We start from the raw sequence: 20792 nt of genomic DNA on the forward strand, positions 1-20792 counted from the left end.
TTAAACATCTCTGTGTGGCGCAGGAGGGACAGCTGTCTGCAGAGGGCTCTAGACAGCCATGTGTGCCTCTGAGACACATATATGCCAACAAACCTGATTCAGGCGTGGGACTCCCGCTTCTTTTTAAAACCCGGTCTGGCTCAGATTAAGCTGTCTGCAAAGCTTCAATGCAAGTCATTGGGGAAAATCCATTCCCCCGATTTTTTTACAGCCCATTTATGCACAGATACATAGATATTGATGGCAAATAAGAACATCAAGAATTCTGGCCTGTCTATTGTCCTGCACAGTGCAACTGTTATGTCTTAGTTTGGCCCACATGGAAATGATGCCATCTTTCATCGTCGATTTCTTAAGTTGCCCATCGTTTCACGAAATAACTTATTACAGGCATCTGCGTGCATGCCAATGTTAAATTAGTTTCGGTGAAAGTGCTTCACTTACATATTCTTCTTCGATTAACAATCGACTCCTTGAAATACCTTGTACAAGTCCTTAAAACACATTGGGCAAATGTCGTTCAGTTCTATATCCATGGGGCGACATGGCTATCTGTAGACCATAACAATCTTGGCCTGCACAGGACTTGCAAGGATGCTTTTCATAATATATAAGAACAAGTTACATAGTTCTGCATCGTTTGAATCTTCATTGAAGTCATAAATCTTGAATAATTCCGTGCTGCCTGCACAGACCCCGGAACACCTTCTTCAATACATATTGATAATCCAGGAAAAAAGATCTGTATAGTGTTAAACACTGACAGTTATTCTCCTTTCATTTACAGTGTAGACTGTCAGAGATCTATTTTCCTGGAGAATGCAGATAAGAATTGCAGGAGGAATGTACTGAAAATGCTTACAACACTTTGTCATGGAAAAAGGGTTGGGCCTGGTAGATACAGCATGAAAGGAAAGGACAGCCTGATAGACTAACACCTGACCTGTACCTTTAAGGACCCTATAGAGACCCTTTCCCACAATGCACTGCAGTGGCAGTTTGCCTGTGAGAGTCAGTTTTTTTACACGAAGTACAGGATAAGAATACTGCCTGACAGCCAGAGAGGAGGGAAGGTGTTTACGACTTCAATGAAAACTCCTACAATGCAAAAGGAATTGTTTCTTACATGTAACTCCTTTTCTCTCGCAGGGGTATTTCCATTATAGTCATAAGCGCTGAATAGTCCCGCACACATGCAGGGACCCTGGAGCAGTTATTATATATATATATATATATATATATATATATATATATATATATATATATATATATATATATATATGTCTGTCACATCCAAAATTTGGTTTACAACTGTGATTCATCGTGTCTTTACAAATTCACTGGGGTATCCTCATCAAAGTCTTAAACACTGAATATTCCCGCCCATGTGCGGGGACCCCGGAAATAATAAAAATTATATATGAAAAACACATATAAATACAGCTCTGTATATGTATAAACACATATATTATTTTTTCCAAATCAATGCAGCCCCCATAGTAGGCTAGACAATGTAGATATAAATATCTAAATAAACACCATAGGTATACAAATGCACCTAGAGCTCTTTTTTTTTTTTAATGTGACAAAACTCATGAGAAAGAAAAGAAAACACTGTGCCAAACACAGATCAAAAAAACATTGTTAGCCTGCAGGCTGCATTGCAATATAATACCATAGAGACTGAAAAGCCTTGTACAGGTAAAAACTGGCACCGTGCCTTTAAGGCAGCCCTGATTCCAATATCCCATCATGCCTCAGGGGTGACAGTTGGGTCAGTTGTTCTTTGCGGGACCCGTAGGTCTAAACACAAAGATATACTTCTTTCATATTTAATAATATAATCCTCTCATTTGCCTGGGGAGGCGGGTGGGTTGCTTATGACTTTGATGAGGATACCCCTGGAAGAGAACTAGGATTACAGGTAAGTAACTTATCCTTCTCTACCAGGGGATCCTCATCAATAGTCATAAGCACTGAATAGAATAGCAAGCCCACCTTCCACCTGCAGGCAAATGAGAACTGCACTAAAAATGAAGACAACAACCGAGATAGTCAGTTGTTGAACAGATTCCTCAAGGAGGCTTGCCCTGCTTGAGTGTCTGCTCTGGTGTCCGAGTCCAGACAATAATGTCTTGTGCATGTATGGACAGATCTCCAAGTAGCTGCTTTACAGATCTCGGAGAGTGGGACATTATTGAGAAGCGCAGCAGTAGCCGCTTTTCCTCTTGTGGAATATGCCTTAGGTACAGGCCACAACGGTTTTTGAGCTAGTTGGTAAGCCAATTTAATGCTTGACACAATCCATCTGGCAATAGAACGTTTAGATGCTGCAAAACCTGTACGGACAGCACCATAGTTTACAAACAATTGGTCAGACTTTCTGATAGCCTTAGATCTATCGAGGTAGAACTTGAGAACTCGCTTAATATCCAAAGAATGCAACGCCCTCTCAGCTGGCGAGGAGGGGTTGGGAAAGAATGTTGGTAGCGAGATAGTCTGATTTACATGAAAATCGTACACCACTTTAGGTAAAAAAGATGGATGAGTCCTTATAACCACTCTATTAAGGTGAAAACCCGTGTAGGGTTCTTTTGAGCAAAGGGCTTGAATTTCACTCACCCTGCGTGGTGAGGTAATAGCTACCAAGAAGGCTGCTTTCCACGTAAGGTGCTGTAAAGTAGCCTTATGTATGGGTTCGAAAGGAGGACTCATAAGTTTTGAGAGAACAAGGTTCAGCTCCCAAGGAGGCGAGGGAGGCCTTATTGGGGGGTAAACCTTTTTGAGTCCCTGCAAAAAATCTTTCACCACTTGTAGTTTAAAGAATGAATGCTGAGAGGGAGAGCGCCTATAGGCCGTAATGGCCGCCAGGTGCACTTTGATGGAGGAAAATTTAAATCCCACCCTGGCTAAGTGAAGTAGATAAGGTAAAATCACTTCCTCTTGACATTTCGTAGGGTTATATTGATTTTGAATACACCATATGTAAAATCTCTTCCACTTACAGAAATATGAGAGTCTTGTAGAAGGCCTCCTAGCTTCCTTCAATATGGTCATACATTCCTGAGGGAGGTTTAAATGGCCATAATGGAGGACCTCAGGAGCCATGCTGTTAAGCTCAGTGAGGGAAGGTTGGGATGGTAAATCCTCCCCTGCATCTTGGTTAGCAAGTCCGACCTGCAGGGCAGATGCTTGTGCGGGCGGATCGATAGGTGAAGGAGATCTGGGCACCACCACTGCCTCGGCCAATTCGGTGCTATCAAGATCATCTTGGTGGCTGAGTGTTGCAGCTTGGTCACCACTTTCGGGATTAGCGGAAGAGGAGGAAAAGCGTACACAAATGTCATTGACCAGTCGATCAAAAGGGCATTCCCCATTGACCCTGGTCGATAGTACCTTGAGGCGAAGCCTCGGCATTTTGTGTTGCTTTCGTCCGCGAAGAGGTCTATTTGTGGACGGCCCCACTCCTCGAAAATGTCCTCTAGCACCTCGTCGTTGAGGACCCAGTCCGCTGGAACTTGAAAGTGCCGACTGAGTGAGTCCGCTTGAACGTTGAGCTCGCCTGGCAGGTGTACCGCCGTTATGGAAATGTTCCTTGCCAGGATCCAGTGCCATAGGGACTGAGCTTCCAGCGAGAGAGTCCTGGAACGAGTACCTCCCTGCTTGTTTAGGTAGTACATCATGGTGGTGTTGTCTGTTTGTACTAAAATGGAACTCGTCCTGATTGAGGGCAGGAAAGCCTTGAGGGCGAGATGGACTGCCCTGAGCTCTAGCATGTTGATATGATATAGCTGCTCACTGCTGGGCCAAAGCCCCTGGGTCTGTAGAGTCCCCAGATGCGCGCCCCAACCTTGGAGTGATGCGTCGGTGATCAATGTTTGCGATGGAGGTTCCTGATGGAAAGGAATTCCAACCTGTAGATTGATCGGTCTCATCCACCGCCTGATCAACTGCCTGGCTGTTGTCAAAAGACACACTTTGTCCTCCCAAAGAGAAGTCTTTTGGTCCCATTTGTCCTCTAGATCCTGTTGGAGAGGACGCATTCGTAACCTGGCGTTGGGCACTAGGAATATGCAAGATGCCATGGCCCCTTGCCGGGATGATATCTGTCGCGCAGTAGACAGATTGTTGACCATGACACATTTGCCTTCCTGAGCGAGGGATAACTGTCTCTCCTCCGAAGAAAACACTTTTCCTACTTCGGAATCTATAATTGCTCCTAGGTAGTGTATCCTTTGCGTTGGTGTGAAGGTGGATTTCTTGTAATTCACCCGAAGCCCCAATCGGTGACACAGATTTAGGCAGCGTGTCATCTGTGAGCTTACACTCTGGGGCGATGGACCTTTTAGTAACCAATCGTCTAGATAGGGATAGACGATGACTCCTGCGCGCCTCAGGGCAGCAGCTACCATCGCCATGCACTTTGTGAACACTCGAGGTGCTGATTTCAGGCCAAATGGTAGAACCTTGAACTGGTAGTGGGAGGTTCCAACCACAAATCTCAGGTATCTCCGATGACGTTGGCAGATAGGTATATGAAAGTACGCGTCTTGTAGGTCCAGCGAACACATCCAATCGCCTCGACGGGGATGTGGATATATTTGGTGGAGTGCTAACATGCGAAACTTCTCCTTTTTGATATGTTTGTTGAGTGTTCGTAAATCTAAGATGGGTCTGAACTCTGTTTTTCTACTTCTTTTCTGTATTAGAAAGTATCTGGAGTAGACTCCTCTCCCTCTCTGTGCTCTCGGAACCCTTTCTATGGCCGATTTTCATCTTGAGCTGATGATTCAAATGCACTGGGTGGATTGAGGAAGGAGGACTCCGGAAACGAAGAGAGTATCCATGTCGCAGTATAGTTAGAACCCACTTGTCTCTGGTGAGTTTTTGCCACTCTTGAAGATGTGGCGAAATACTTCCCCCCACTGGAGCGGTGGACGGTGTTGGAGGAAGCGATTGCTCATTGTTTGCCTGGAGCTTTGTTACCGCTGTTGGATTGGCGGTTATTCCCTCGTCCTCTAGATGATCTACGAGACTGGAATTGCTGCTTTTTCTTCCCTTGCTGGTCTTGATTCTTTTGCCAGTGAGGGGTTTGAACCAACTGCTGGAAGGTACGCCTGTCATATCCCCTACATCGACGGAACTCCTTCCTCTTCTCCATACCCACAGCTTTCATGGTTTCGAGCTCTGATTTCATACGAGCCATCTTGTCGTCGGTGTGTGAGCCAAAAAGAGAAGTTCCAGAAAAAGGTAGGTTGAGAATCCTAGCTTGAGTCTCAGGTTTAAGAGCCGTTAACCTCAGCCAAGAGGACCTTCTGGCTGAAATACCATGAGCGTAGGAGTGAGCTGCCAGAGTAGCTCCGTCTGCTGCCGCACTTATCACTTGATTGGAAACCAAACTGCCCTCCTGCAGGATCTCCTCAAAATCCTTCCTATCCTCCTGAGGAAGTCTGTCTACGAATCTTTGGAGAGAATCCCAAAGCGCTCTGTCGTAGCGCCCCAAGAGCGCTGAGGCACTGGCAACCTTTAAGCTGGAAGCGGCCGATCCGCATACTCTTCTACCCCAAGAATCTTGCGTTTCGCTCTCCTTGTCCGGAGGGACTGTAGATGACAACGCTACTGAGTGAGTTTTCCTAGCGGCCGCCGTGATTACAGAATCAGGAGGAGGATCCGCCTTGAGAAACAGAGGATCCTCCGGAGAGGGACGATATTTTTTAAGGATTCTTGTCGGAGCCGACTTGATGGTAGCCGGCGTGAGGAAGACGTCCATCACTGGTTTAAGAACCCCAGGGACCAGAGGCAACAGTGGACGAGTCGCCGTTCTTTCATGAAGGGTCTCAAAGATGACTGAGGAAGTGGTTTCCTGAACAGGCATAGGAATGTTCAACTTTGCCGCTCCCCTGCACAAAACGTCTTGAAATGTGCTGATGTCATCCACTGGTGAAACTCGAGATGGAGGCGTATCTGACAGTGTGGGGGAGTAACGTCTCTTGGAAGAACGACTGGATGAAGAGGATGTAGGCGACCTACGCCTTCGTTTCTCAGGTCGCACCGACTCTCTTCTGCGAGAGGTGGATCTCGATCTTCTCCTGGGCGAATGTGAACGAGAGCGCCATTCATACTCTCTTTCCCGAGAATGGGAACTTGCTGGCCTCCTTGGTTGGGCAAGGTTCCTCAATCTAGCCAAGGAAATGCTCACTGCATGTGCCATAGCAGGCATACGTGGTGGTATGGACTGAAGTAGGACTCTGGTGGGGCTTTGTCCCGGAAGATGTCCCTCTTCCTGCCTTTGGAGTGTCGGTGACGCTCTCAATTGAGGACTTGTTGGTCGAGGATGCTCTACTGGGGAAAGAGGAGCTGGAGAAGAATTTATTACTTCTGGGGATCTGGATCTTGAAGTAGACAGAGGAGATCCTGATCCTGCTGAGGCCGATGGTGAAATGGAAATAGGCGGATGTAGGAGAGTAGGGTCTGCTTTCTATGTTCACCCCCACTTTTTGCTTTTGCTTTACTGGTTTTCGACTTAGATGTGGCTGTGGGCCTGCTAATCAGACCCACAGCCCTGCTGTTCTCTCTCTAAATTGATACTATGTACTTTAGGTGCATAACCCATTTGGATAGGATCACCTTATTGGCCCCAGTACAGTGTACCTTAGGTACCCAGGGCATAGGTGTACCCTAGGCCTAACAGGGGCTGCAGCATGTATTATGCCACCCCTGGCCTGGCCTTCCATTATGACACAACTGGCTGATCACTCAGCTGGGGCAAGGCCGTGTAATCACCCCTTGCTTAGGTGTAGTATTCCTATACCTATCTTATATATAGACACATGTGTACCTATCAGCCACTCCTATGGCAGGCCTTAACAATCCTGGAGGCAGAGTGCTTGGTAACATGTGAGATAGTGCTCTAGCATGAGCTGAGCCTGTCTGCAGCTTTCGGAACCATGTCCTTATAGCTGTTCTATGATATAGCCTACCATATACTCTTAAAGTGCCTTATAATCTTAAACGGTTATGGTAACTATGGTTTGGCTTTATCAAAACATGTTGTGTAAGGTGTCTAACACTTTGGAATAATACCCCCATCCCATTTCTGGGGATGAGGATATTATCCCTCCCTTCTAGAGGGAGAAGACATGTTGTAACCTACTTACCCGGTTAAAGTTAACCAGAGCCCCAGCATCACAAAATGGATGCTGCTGCCACGACACAAGTCTGACCTCCTGCTGCTGGGAGTGATCCCGGCAAGGGAGGCTTGGACAATAGGTTTCCTGCCTTGGGAGGTGCGAGCACCACCCCAGACAGGCCTTAGTGTATTGGGGCAGGGAGGGATGAAAGAAACGAGACACTGCCTGGGGCACACAAGGTGCTCCATGCATAGTCCAGTTCAAATCGTTGCTGGGGCACTCCAGCCCCAGTCCTGGCGCAAAACTGGACAAAGGGAAGGGGGTGTAACCACCCCCCTCCCAGGTCCCACCCATAAGGCGTGACCTAGCAGGCAACCCAGCCCCCCAGATTAGTATAAGAGTGGTAGCTGGGCCCCAGGAGATTAGATTATCCTGAACCTGAAACTTGAACAGAAACTCTGGACCTTCGACATTCGACGAAAGAAGAAGACTGAAGAATCTCCCTTGTGGCCTAGGAGTGGCTACCCTGTGCAAACAGGCACCATCAAGAGACTACCCTTTGCTTTGCTAAAGTTCTACGAGGGACCGACTGCAGAGCCCGACCAGAGCCTTGACTTCCAGACTTCTCCGACCCTGATCCACATCCACAGCAGAGCTGAGATCCGTGGAGGCGACGAGAGACGTGGGACCGGCTACCTGGGAAAAGTGGCTAGTATCTTCAAGCGCAGCTTCTGAGGCACCCTCGAAGTTGTGCACCGGGGATTGAAAAGCCCCAACCCCAAGCACCATCTGCACCGAAGATCAGCCCCCCACACTCAACGAGTCCTGCGTGGGGCCCTTCTGCATTTTCCTGCTTGCCGCGTCTGTCCGGTTGCTTGCCCGTTGGCTAGCGGCCTTTGTGACGACACACCTTGAAATCTTCACTGCTGGTTTGGCTCCTCCAGACTGGCTCCCGCTTCTTTGCAAAACAGAAGCACCCCAGACCTTCCTGATCTGCACCAGAAGCAAGTCCTCCGTTCTTCGTGGGTTCCGCCTGCCAAGGCTTGGTGAGTCCTAGTTCGACTTCGACGCCGCCAACAGCAAGAGCCTTCGTGGGACCAGAGACGTTTTAATGCATGGGCAAAGTGGGCTCTGGCCCAGGGCCCCAGCCTTTCAGGGGGCCCCCTGACAGTCAGCTCCGTTCTCCAGTGTTTTGCCCTAATGACCTTGAATATTTCTTAAACAGATTGTTTTCCTTTCATTTATTTTTTATGTACCTGATGTGTGAGTCTAGTACAGCCATTTTGCAGAGAAATGTTGTGTTTATGTTTCATGCAATATACATAAAAAAAAGTTTCTTTTAGATCAAAACAAGGCTTAACATATAAGAAATGAGAGGGCGTTACAGAGATTATTTGCAGTAATATTGGTGAGCTGCTGCTGTGTTATAATATTGAAAACACACATACCTATCCCTGAATATTAGATGTAAACACATTTAGGGCCTTATTTATGAGAAGTGATGCATCGCTGTTTGAAAACAGGGATGCATCACTTCTTAGTGCGCCCTCCTTGCGACATGATGGATACGTCATATTTACTGTATGACGCATCATGTCGCAAGGAGTTACAGATACGTCAGTATTTCTGATGTATCTGTAGGCGCAAAAGTGATGCATTGCTGGGGTGGGTCTGAAAACAGATGCAACTCCAGCAATGTGTCCTTTCACATGGGGCTGAGACAGGTGTAAGATATTGACGCAATGGCGTCCTAGAAGTGGTGCACTGAGTTCTCATAGATTTCAATGCACCAGTTCTATGAGGCTTTTTGAAGGGGAACACCCATCCTGCATACAATATACCTGGCGCTGGTATAATGTGGTGCAGGGGTTTACAAAGTGATGCATCGGCCTAGATGCGTCACTTTGTAAATAGGGCTCAACATGGCACATTTTTTACGCTGCCAGTGCGTCACAAAAAGTGACGCACCGGCGGCATAAAAGTAAAGCAAAGCCTCATAAATAAGGCACTTATTTGGACGAGTGTTCCTTTGCACTGTCAGGGACCTAATGAAATGAAATAGTATATTTAATAAAGCATGCAGCTACTCAGACTAGAGTATCCTGGCGAGTGACAGCAGGAGGAAACCGTGCATAAAAGACCCATCAGTTATTAAAAAGCCAGGTTTTTAAGTTCTTCCTGAAAGAGAGTAGGTCTGTGGTTAGTCTCAGAAACTCAGGGAGTCTATTCCACAATTTCGCACCTAGAAAGCCGAGGGATCTGCCTCCAGTGCGGGCACGGCATATTTTAGGCATTTTGGCCAGGTTGTATAACACACGAAACACAGGGGGTCTAACAGCCAAATTTGAGAGGCTACACTGTCAATACTGAGTCAACAAGATCTCAAAATATCTTTATCGCACACACATAATGTATTAATAAAGATAAAGAAGGAAAAAAGGCTAACACTACATGCATAGAGGATACCGGTACATCATCGATTATTCGTAAAATGGCTGATTAATCCACAACAGATTGTAAAGGGTTTCCATCAAATTAGACTCAATGATCAGTCCTATCATTTGGCCAAACCCATGTGCAAATGAGGCTGGTCCCCTGATCAGTGGGACACTCAGCTCCGCACCTTATTGTTGTATCAGGATTTGGTCCACCAAATACACAAACCGTCCATGATGACTGATCTTTTGATGGTAAAGTAAGAAGAAATAGTGCAACGAACAAAAAAGTGATTTAAAATAGGATGGAATGTCCTCCTTCTAAATACTTTATTCTACGGACTGGACACGCCTCCTAATTAAAAAATAGAACAGTGCAAAAGAAGACAGTGACAATTATCTGTCTACATAAGGGCCAACATGTTTCTGCCTAACGGGTATTTAATCCCTTGGCATTCGTCAGGGCCTCTGCTCGTATAATAGTTGCATTCCTAATAGTGAAATATAGAATTCACCACCATCACCAAAAACAAATTGTAATAAAACTGGTTTGAAACGGTACAACCTGTAACAACCATGGACATTAACCCTCCGATTCACAATGATTACTGTGAATTCCTTTGTGGTAGGGCAATAGACCTCACCTCACCTGGACACTGCTCAGGTACTAAGAGGCCCCGCACTTTCTGTCGGTACCTCAAACTCCCATCTGAGAATCGGAGGGTTAATGTCCATGGTTGTTACAGGTTGTGTCGTTTCAAACCAGTTTTATTATAATTTGTTTTTGGTGATGGTGGTGAATTCTATATTTCACTATTAGGAGTGCAACTATTATACGAGCAGAGCCCCTGACGAATGCCAAGGGATTAAATACTCGTTAGGCAGAAACATGTTGGCCCTTATGTAGACAGATAATTGTCACTGTCTTCTTTTGCACTGTTCTATTTTTTAATTAGGAGGTGTGTCCAGTCCGTAGAATAAAGTATTTAGAAGGAGGACATTCCATCCTATTTTAAATCACTTTTTTGTTCGTTGCACTATTTCTTCTTACTTTACCATCAAAAGATCAGTCATCATGGACGGTTTGTGTATTTGGTGGACCAAATCCTGATACAACAATAAGGTGCGGAGCTGAGTGTCCCACTGATCAGGGGACCAGCCTCATTTGCACATGGGTTTGGCCAAATGATAGGACTGATCATTGAGTCTAATTTGATGGAAACCCTTTACAATCTGTTGTGGATTAATCAGCCATTTTACGAATAATCGATGATGTACCGGTCTCCTCTATGCATGTAGTGTTAGCCTTTTTTCCTTCTTTATCTTTATTAATACGTTATGTGTGTGCGATAAAGATATTTTGAGATCTTGTTGACTCAGTATCGACAGTGTAGCCTCTCAAATTTGGCTGTTAGACCCCCTGTGTTTCGTGTGTTATACATTCAGTTGGTGCTGGGGATAAAATCAGGTGTGGGTCTTTAAAATATATATCCCTTGGACCCTATTTTAAATGGTTTTGTTTAATCCATTTTGGCCAGGTTGGCATTGGAAGATCTTAGGGGTCTAGATGTTGTGTAGCGATTAACGCGCTTATTTAGGTAGCCGGCTCCTAAGCCGTGGAATGCCTTAAAGAAGATGGTCATCGCTTTGAAGTCCATCCGTTCTTTCATGGAGGGCCAGTTTAGAGACTTAAGAATAGAGGTCATACTAGATCTGTGTATAGGTCTCAGGATGGCTTTGGCTGCCGCATTTTGTACCACTTGTAGGTGCTGAGTAAGGGATTTTGGAAGACCGAGGTACAAGCTGTTGAGATAGTCAAGCTCTGATGTCACCAGGGCTTGCACCACGATCGTTCTGCTCCCAAGCGGTAACAGTGGAAGGATTTTTTTTTAGCATCCGGAGTATGCCTAAGCAAGCGCCAGTAAGATTTTGGATTTGAAAGTGCATGAAGAGTGTCTTGTCTATGACAATTCCTACGTTTTTTACTTTCTCCTTTTCCGCGGGTGGGGGCGGCAGATCTTTTGGCCACCAAGAGCTCCAGCCAGGCGTTTCTGATTTACCAAAGAAAACAACTTCAGTTTTGTCAGGATTGCACTTCAGCTGATTGATCTTAAGCCAGTTAAAAACCTTTGTGAGGAAAGACCTAATCATTGCCCCGTCGAAGTCGGTTCCTTTTTCACATTTAAAAATCAGCTGAGTGTCATCAGCATAGGAAACTATTTTGGCACCCTCTTCCTCTACCAGAAATGCAAGGGGGATAGATATATATTTAAAGGGTAGGACTGAGAATGGAGCCCTGAGGGACACCTACATTCATGGCCAGAACTGGGGATGAGAAAGGGAGAAGCCAGATGTCCTGAAATCTATTTGCCAAGAAGGATGACATCCACATTACGGCGGTCCCCCCCCCGCCCCTCCCCCCGGTCGATGTTAGCAAGTCTTTCCAGCAGCCTCTCATGTGGGACCGTATCGAAGGCCGTCAATAGATCGAGCGGTATCAGAACAACCATACCTCCCTGGTCCAGCTTACCCTTGAGAAATTCAGTCACTTCCAGCAGAGCGTACTCTGTACTGTAGTTAGCCCTAAAACCGGATTGGGACTCATGAATGAGCTTCCCAACTTCACTGTGTTTTTGGAGGACCTTGTTTACATGCTTCTCTGATACTTTGGAGAGGGTCGGAAGAAGGGAGATTGGCCTGTAGGTGACAGGGTCTGTCGGTTTGGCGTTAGCCTTTTCTATCAGTGGAAGAATCTTATCATTCTTCCATAATTTCGGCATATTGCCTGAGGAGAGGGAAACATTAAATAGCTGGTTTACCATGGGGTTTATGGTGGGAGCTAATAGGTTCAGGATATTTGCCGGATATGGTCAGTAGGAGAGCCAGACTTAATGATTTGGAGAAGGGTCAGTGACTCTTCAAGCTAAATATCAGGGAAAGCTAGTAAAGATGGAGGATCCAAGAGGTGAAATTTGCTAGAAGAACTAAGTTAGAAGGTCAGTTCTTCCTCTGAGATGTTAGTGAAAGCTTGTTGGATCACAGAGATCTTTTTGTGGAAGAATTGAGCTATTTGATTATACCATTCTTCCATGCATGGCCCTTCCTTTGTGCTGGCTTTCGGGGTGGTAATGGTAAAGGATTTAACTATGCTAAAGATTTCCTTACTCTTATTTTGGGCATTTTCTATCTTGGTTTAAAAGAAGTTTTTCTTGGCTGCCTTCACGAGAATGTAATGATCTTTTAAGGTGTCTTTATACACCTTCTTGTCCTCAGGTAGATAGGATTTACACAATTTCCGTTCTATTTTTCTACAATTTGTTTTGCTAGATCTGAGGGAATCGTTAACCATGTAGCTGGTGGGGACGACCTCTTTGAGGAGCGGGAAACAACCGGTACCTCTGCACCAATGTTGGTTCAGAGCCATGACTCTATTGATAGGGCATCCGAGTCGGGGAAGCCAGACAGCTCCGTTGAGGAACAACCAAGGGCATCTGCTAACATCGGGATGGATATTTTATGGAACTTTCTGTAATTAGGGACCCTCTGCCCTGCGTTAGCCTGAGGGGCTGTGGCAGAGACCAGGTAATGGTAAGAGGTAGGCTTACAGATATGTCAAAGTTGTGAAAGATTTGGTCTTGGGTATGGCCCTTCTCATGGGTGGCTGAAGAAATAGATGGAAACATGTTGCAGGCCTGCAGCGTCTCCAACAAGGAAATTGTTTGAGGGTCTTTTCCATTGTCCATATGTATATTGAAATCTCCCAGAATAAGGCAGCTGTTGTATTTTAAGGCCAGGGAGGTGGTGGCTGTATTAAGCGTAGTAATACATTTTCCAATTGCACCTGGTGGTCTGTAAATCAGAAAAACAGCTATGCTATGATGGGGACTAAGGTACAGCGGAAGCCTAAGGACTCTGCCCCCTTGATGTTTTCCATCGGGATGGGAGAGCAGTCTAGTTTTTTATTGTACTTACCACTCGGTCGGTCCCTCCTAAGGATTTTATAACCCGTAGGGATGGCTGAGGTGATAGTAGGGTTGGAGGTTTCAGACAGCCAGGTCTCAGTGAGAAGTAAAAGATCAGGCTGTTCGTCTAAAAGTAGGTGACATGTGTGGTTCATGCTTTTGCATAGAGCGACAATTCAAAAGGGTGGCCTTTAAGTCCTCTGTTTTCTTATTGTTTTTACACTTATTGTTGCGTGGAAAGATCTTGGGTGCGAGTTTCCTGGGCTGGAGGAGAGACCAGTTGCACTTATTGCATCGAAAGTCTACCTCCAGGCTCGGATCAGCCGCTGTACACTGACGTAATGGTAGCCGCCTAAGGCTAAGCAGTTTTTCCCTACTGTAATAAAGTGGAAGACACTCACCGGAGGAGAACTGGGTAGCATAGCCGGTGCCAGACGCCTCCGGGATGCTGATGGGCACAGCCGGGCCTGCCTTTGGGGTGCCAGCAGCGTGCCCGCTGCACGTATCCGTTTGCATCGGGAATATATAGGCTAATGCCTATGATGCAAACTGGATCGCTAACGCACCTGAGGAAGCAGAAACTGCGTGGGTGGAGGTGAGGAGCCTGATAGTAACCCCAGCCCTCCACACAATCGGCGTATCAGCCGCGGTGGACCTGGACTGGAGGAAAAGCGAGATGCGAATCGGAGCAGCTAAGGAAGTATAGGCAAGCAGAGTCAAGTAAAGTGCAAGTGCGCGTAGGAAGGAGAAATTGTTGAAAAGCACAGAGTAATTCAGCCACACATATACAATTTTAAAAGTATTAAAAACCTAGTAGCGGGGCAGAAAACACTAAATCCTACTGCTGCCAGCTGCACGCGCCCGTTTACATCGGGAATATATAGGTTAATGCCTACGATGCAAACTGGATCGCTAACACAGCTGAGGAAGCTGAAACTGCGTGGGAATCCGGGGCTCAAATTGGATCATAAATTCAAAGCTGTTCTGAACAGGGGCCCCCAAAATATGTTTGGCCCAGGGCCCCCAGAATCCTTAGGATGTCCCTGCGTGGGACAGCTCGCCTCCTGGTCCTGGTCGTCCTCGACGCCTCCTGGTACCTGTGGCTGCAGCGACAAGCTTCACCCTTCACCTGCAATCTTCGCGACATCGCCTTCCTGGTTCCACGTGGTCACTGGCTAGTGACCTTGACTCTGTCCCTTCTGCTTGCAGGTACCCTTCCTTCTTGATCCCGGCCTTGGGATCCACCGGACACTCTGCACTGACTGCCTGTCAGCAACTTTCCTTCAGGCATCCATAGAAGTCCACGACGAAACCCGACGCATGTTCACACCTATGCACCCGCAGCCCGTGGGCTAGGTAACTTGGGTACTTCGGTGCTCACAAGGGTAGTGACTATCCTAGGGTCTAGTTTCCGAGTCTCGACTCTCTAGCTGCTTCAGAAGTGTCCTTAAACTGCTTATGTCAGAACTGTACTATTTCTATCGACTATACGCATTACGGGTGAGTGTTTCCACTCTGCACCTGAATCCCGTGGGCCTCCCACTTCCTAACTGTTGGTAGTGTAGTGTAGCCCCAGCGATTCCCTAGGCCTATCCTATTTCCGTGACAGTGGTCCTTATACCACTTCTTTAGTATATGGTGTGCGTGGCCCCTAGGGCCTAACTGTATTACTTACCTGTGTGACTTAATGTATGCTTGAATAAGACTGTGTTGTACTTACCTCGAATCTCATAAAGAGTGCTGAGGGTTTGACTAGAATAAATACACTTTATTTTATATATATATCTGTTGTGGTGTCCTTTCATTTGGTGTTCAAGGGATTATATATGGTATCACAGCTGGCTTCACATGCCATTCAGAGTTTAGCCTAAGACTGCTCTTGTCCATGCTACCACTAGGATAGCTGGTCTATAAGGTTGACTTTACAACCAATCACCATAAGGGTTGTTTGGACTGATATAAGGTGTACACTAGAACTAGTGACATCATACATCAGGCCAACTTCTCACATTGGTGAGCAGCGGTTGGGATCTGAGCTTGCTGTTGTAATACCATTGTAATCTTGAGATACTAAATTGAAAGATCACACAGATATTGTTTAGGTACATATAACATAGATTATAATACTTAAGTCCTACTGGACTTAGTTGTTGTAGGTTGAAGGGAGTAACACACCCTGACTACAACTACTAGAGAGGTTTAGTAGAAACAACTAGTGTAGGTAGGTGCACACACCACACCCTCACTAGATCATGTCTCTGGGAGGAGATCAAGTAGATGCTCTCTCAGGAGGGGCAGGTCTGATAAAGACCCCCTCTAGATATGATACCCTAACTTTTCAGGAGATGAGACAATTGTGTACCTCCAGAAAGTTAAAACAGGGTGCAAACCCTACCCTCCTTCAGCTAGTGCAGATCCTAGAGGAGTATGATGCTCTTAGGGCCTCTCAGGCTGGTACCCTAAGTACAGGGGAGGGTCTACCCACCACAGATGAGTCAGATGGGACTTCAGATGAAGAGGTAGACAGCCAGGGCCAGGTAGGAAGACTTAGCCAGGCTAACCTAAGCTTACATGGGCGTTTGCATGGGGTCCCCCCATACAGACCCCCAAGTGGGCTTAACCAGAGAAGCAGGAGAGACAGATCCCCTTCAAGGGAATCCATCCACTCCCATGTCTCTAGCATCTCTAATGCCTCTTCTCACAGGGGAATGACTTCCCCCGAGAGAAAGGAGCATTAAGCCAGAATTAGGGAAGCTAATCTGAGGATTGAGAGGGAAGAACTTGCCCTTGCCAAGGAGAAGCTTGCTCTGGCTAGAGAGCAAAAGTTAAGTGGGTCAGAACCCACTGTTGGCAGCAATATCCCTAAGGATAGAGACAGGCACTATGATAATAGAAACCTGAGCAAGATTGTCCCTCCCTACAAGTGTGGGGATGACATCCACAAATGGATAACTGCTTTGGAGAGAGCTTGCAAAGTACAGCAGGTACCCCAAAGTCAGTGGGAAGCTATCTTGTGGCTCTCCTTCTCTGAGAAAGGTAGAGACAAGCTCCTCACAGTTAGTGATGAGGATGCAGACAATTACACTGTCCTGAAGAGTGCTCTAATTGATGGGTTTGGCCTAACCACTGAACAATACAGGTTGTTGTTCAGGGATACCCAGAAGACACAGACTCAGGACTGGACTGACTTTGTAGATTGTGCCACTAAGGCTCTGGAAGGCTGGCTAGTGGGAAGTAAGGTTAAGGACTATACAGGATTGTATAATTTGATCATGAGAGAACAAATCCTTAACAACTGTCAAAACCAGCTACTGCATCAACACATGATTGATTCTGATCTGACTTCTCCCCAAGAATTGGGAAAGAAGGCAGATAGATGGGTCAGGACTAGAGTTAAGCAGAAAAACCAGAACCAGGGCGGTGATCAGAAAAAGGCAGACCAGAAGGGTAATGATCAGAAACAAAAAGACCAGAAGTCTTCACCAGGCCCCCAAAAGGCTCAGGGGGAGGGTGGTCCCAAAAAGGATAAAAAGAAAGATGGCCAAAAGAAACCATGGTGCAACTATTGTAAGTCCAACTCATATTGGTTTGGTGAGTGCACCAAAAAGGATAAGCCCCCAGCCACCATTACCCCTAAGGCAACTGTACCCCCTAGTTCAGCTGTAAGTGGTGGTTCCCAGCAAAAGGGTGTAGTAGGGTTAACCCTGGGAACTGAGGAGGAATTCTGGCCTAGTCAGGATACCTACTCAGGCTGTTCTGATCTGTGATGGGGACTTAGCTTTGTCCTCTACTGTAGGTCCCAGTAACCTGGGCAAGTACAGACAGACTCCTTTTATCAACCAAAGAATGGCTCAGGCCTACAGGGACACTGGGGCTAGTGTCACAATGGTAACACCTGCCTTTGTGGACCCTGGACAGATCATACTAGGTGAGAATTACCTAGTGACCAACGCTAGCAATGCCACTACCTCCCATAGTGTGGCTATTGTTAACTTCTCCTGGGGAGGGGTAACTGGCCTCAAGAAAGTTGTTGTTAGTTCAGACCTTCCTGTAGAGTGTTTACTGGGCAATGATCTTGAAACTTCAGTTTGGTCTGAAGTGGAGTATAGGACCCATGCAGAAATGCTAGGGATAGATGCACATGTCCTTGCTGTGACCAGGTCACAGGCCAAAAAGTGCACCACTGAACAAGTGCTGGATCCTGAAACTATGGACCAGTCACAACCCAAGAGAAAGAGCAGTAGGGTAAAGGCTGTGCCTTCCCCCCTGCCTCAGGCACTGGATCAATCCTCACAGGAGGAGGATTTTGAGAGCCCTGAAGTAACTGTCCTAGAAGAGCTTGAACCTGATCAGGTTGAGTTTCTTGGGACAGGGGGACCTTCAAGGGCAGATCTGAGGCAGGCTCAATTAGACTGCCCCTCTCTTGAACCCCTCAGACAGCAGACTGCTGCTGAGGCTGCAGGGAATGCTCAAGGTACCCATAGAGTGTATTGGGATGAAGGGCTACTGTATTCAGAGGCTCGAGGCCCCAAGCCTGGTGCATCCAGGAGGTTGGTCATACCAATGACGTTCAGAGGCTTCCTTCTTACATTGGCCTATGATATTCCCCTTGCAGGACACTTAGGCCAGAACAAGACTTGGGACAGGCTTGTCCCTCACTTTCACTGGCCCCATATGTCAGAAGATACCAAGGAGTTTTGTCGCTCCTGTGTCACCTGCCAAGCCAGTGGCAAATCAGGTGGCACTACAAAGGCCCCCCTCATACCACTACCTGTGGTGGGGGTCCCCTTTGAAAGAGTGGGCATAGATATTGTAGGACCAATTGACCCACAAACAGCATCTGGGAACAGATTCATACTGGTGATAGTGGACCATGCCACCAGGTATCCAGAAGCTATTCCCCTGAGGACCACAACAGCTCCTGTTGTGGCAAGGGCACTGCTTGGAGTATTCTCCAGAGTGGGCTTTCCAAAGGAGGTCATTTCTGACAGAGGTGCCAACTTCATGTCAGGATACTTGACTGCAATGTGGGAGGAGTGTGGTGTGAACTACAAGTTCACCACACCCTATCACCCACAGTGCAATGGGCTTGTTGAGAGATTCAACAAGACCCTAAAGGGAATGATAAAAGGGTTACCAGACAAGCTTAGGCGAAGATGGGACATCCTTTTACCCTGCCTTCTGTTTGCTTACAGAGAGGTCCCACAAAAGGGGGTTGGCTGCAGCCCTTTTGAGCTTTTGTTTGGGCATCCTGTAAGAGGACCCCTATGTTTAGTAAGGGAAGGATGGGAGAGACCTCTTAGACAACCCAAACTTGACATAGTGGATTATGTACTTGGTCTCCGCTCCAGGATGGCAGAGTATATGAAGAAGGCTTCTAAAAACCTTGAGGCAAGCCAAGAACTCCAAAAAGCTTGGCATGACCAAAAGGCTGTGCTAACTGTTTACCAGCCAGGACAGAAAGTGTGGGTGTTGGAGCCAGTGGCCCCAGCAGCACTCCAAGACAAATGGTCTGGGCCCCACACTATTGTTGAGAAAAAGGGAGAAGTTACCTACTTGGTGGACCTTGGGACTCCCAGAAGCCCCCACAGGGTGCTTCATGTCAACAGATTGAAGGCATATGTTGACAGGGCAGACATGGGCTTACTCATGGCTACAGATGAGGGGCAGGAGGAAGAGAGTGACCCTCTCCCAGACCTGTTGACTCAGAACCCTGATGATGGCTCAGTTGATGGTGTGGTCTTTTCTGACAGCCTCACTGTCCATCAGCAACAGGACTGCAGACAAGTTCTGCAATCCTACAGACATATGTTCTCTCTGACCCCAAGTCAGACAAACTGGTGCACCAATGAGGTGGACACTGGTGACAGTCTGCCTGTGAAGAGTAAAATCTATAGGCAACCTGACCATGTCAGGGACTGCATAAAAGTTGAGCTACAAAAGATGTTGGAGCTGGGAGTCATTGAACCTTCAGAGAGCCCTTGGGCTAGTCCTGTAGTTCTTGTGCCAAAACCTCACACCCAAGATGGGAGAGAGATGAGGTTTTGCGTGGATTACAGAGGTCTCAATGCTGTCACTAGGACAGATGCCCACCCAATACCTAGGGCAGATGAGCTCATTGACAGACTGGCAGCTGCTAAGTTTTTGGCACATTTGACCTGACAGCAGGCTACTGGCAAATCAGACTAGCTGAGAATGCAAAGGCCAAAACTGCTTTCTCGACCCCAGGAGGACATTATCAATTTGTGGTAATGCCCTTTGGTTTGAAGAATCCACCTGCCACTTTCCAAAGGTTGGTGAATCAAGTCCTTACTGGGTTGGATGATTATTGTGCAGCTTATCTTGATGATATTGCTGTCTTTAGCTCCACCTGGGAGGATCACCTGGTCCACCTGAGGAATGTTTTAGAGGCCCTGCAAAAGGCAGGCCTCACTATCAAGGCCACTAAGTGCCAGATAGGGCAGAGCAAGGTTGTATACCTGGGCCACCTAGTTGGTGGGGGTCAGGTTCAACGACTGGAGAGCAAGATCCAGACCATAAAGGACTGGACTCCTCCAACTACCCAGACTCAGGTCAGAGCTTTCTTGGGCCTGACTGGGTACTACAGAAAGTTTGTTAAGAACTATGGGTCCATTGTGACACCACTTAATGACTTGACCTCCAAGAAAATGCCAAAGAAAGTTCAGTGGACAGTCAGCTGTCAAAAAGCATTTGATGACCTGAAGCAGGCCATGTGCAGTGCACCTATTCTGAAAAGTCCAGACTACTCCAAAGAGTTCATTGTCCAGACAGATGCTTCTGAGTTGGGTGTGGGAGCTGTTCTTTCACAACTTAATATAGATGGTCAAGACCAGCCCATTGCTTTTATAAGTAGAAGGCTGACCCCTAGAGAGAAACGTTGGTCAGCTATTGAGAGGGAGGCCTTTGCTGTGGTTTGGGCCATGAAGAAGCTGAGGCCATACTTGTTAGGCACTCACTTCAAGATTCAGACCGACCATAAGCCCCTCTTGTGGCTAAATCAGATGAAGGGTGAAAATCCCAAACTTCTTAGGTGGTCCATTTCCCTACAGGGGATGGACTTCACAGTGGAACATAGACCTGGGACTAACCATGCCAATGCAGATGGACTCTCCAGATATTTCCACGTAGAACATGAAGACTCAACTGGTCAAGGTTAGTTTAATGTCCCTACGTTTGGGGGGGGGGGTGTGTAGGAGAGTAGGGTCTGCTTTCTATGTTCACCCCCACTTTTTGCTTTTGCTTTA

The 20792-nt window shown here is 46.8% G+C and overlaps 1 protein-coding gene across 1 annotated transcript in view; it reads right to left on the reverse strand.

Annotated features, from left to right (window-relative positions):
* The window catches only part of LOC146801336 (uncharacterized), a 918316-nt gene that overhangs the window by 384756 nt on the left and 512768 nt on the right, over window positions 1-20792 (reverse strand). The gene's annotated exons all lie outside the window — the stretch shown is intronic.

Source organism: Triturus cristatus, chromosome 8 (assembly GCF_964204655.1).
Source record: "Triturus cristatus chromosome 8, aTriCri1.1, whole genome shotgun sequence".
In the NCBI taxonomy this organism is placed as follows: domain Eukaryota; kingdom Metazoa; phylum Chordata; class Amphibia; order Caudata; family Salamandridae; genus Triturus; species Triturus cristatus.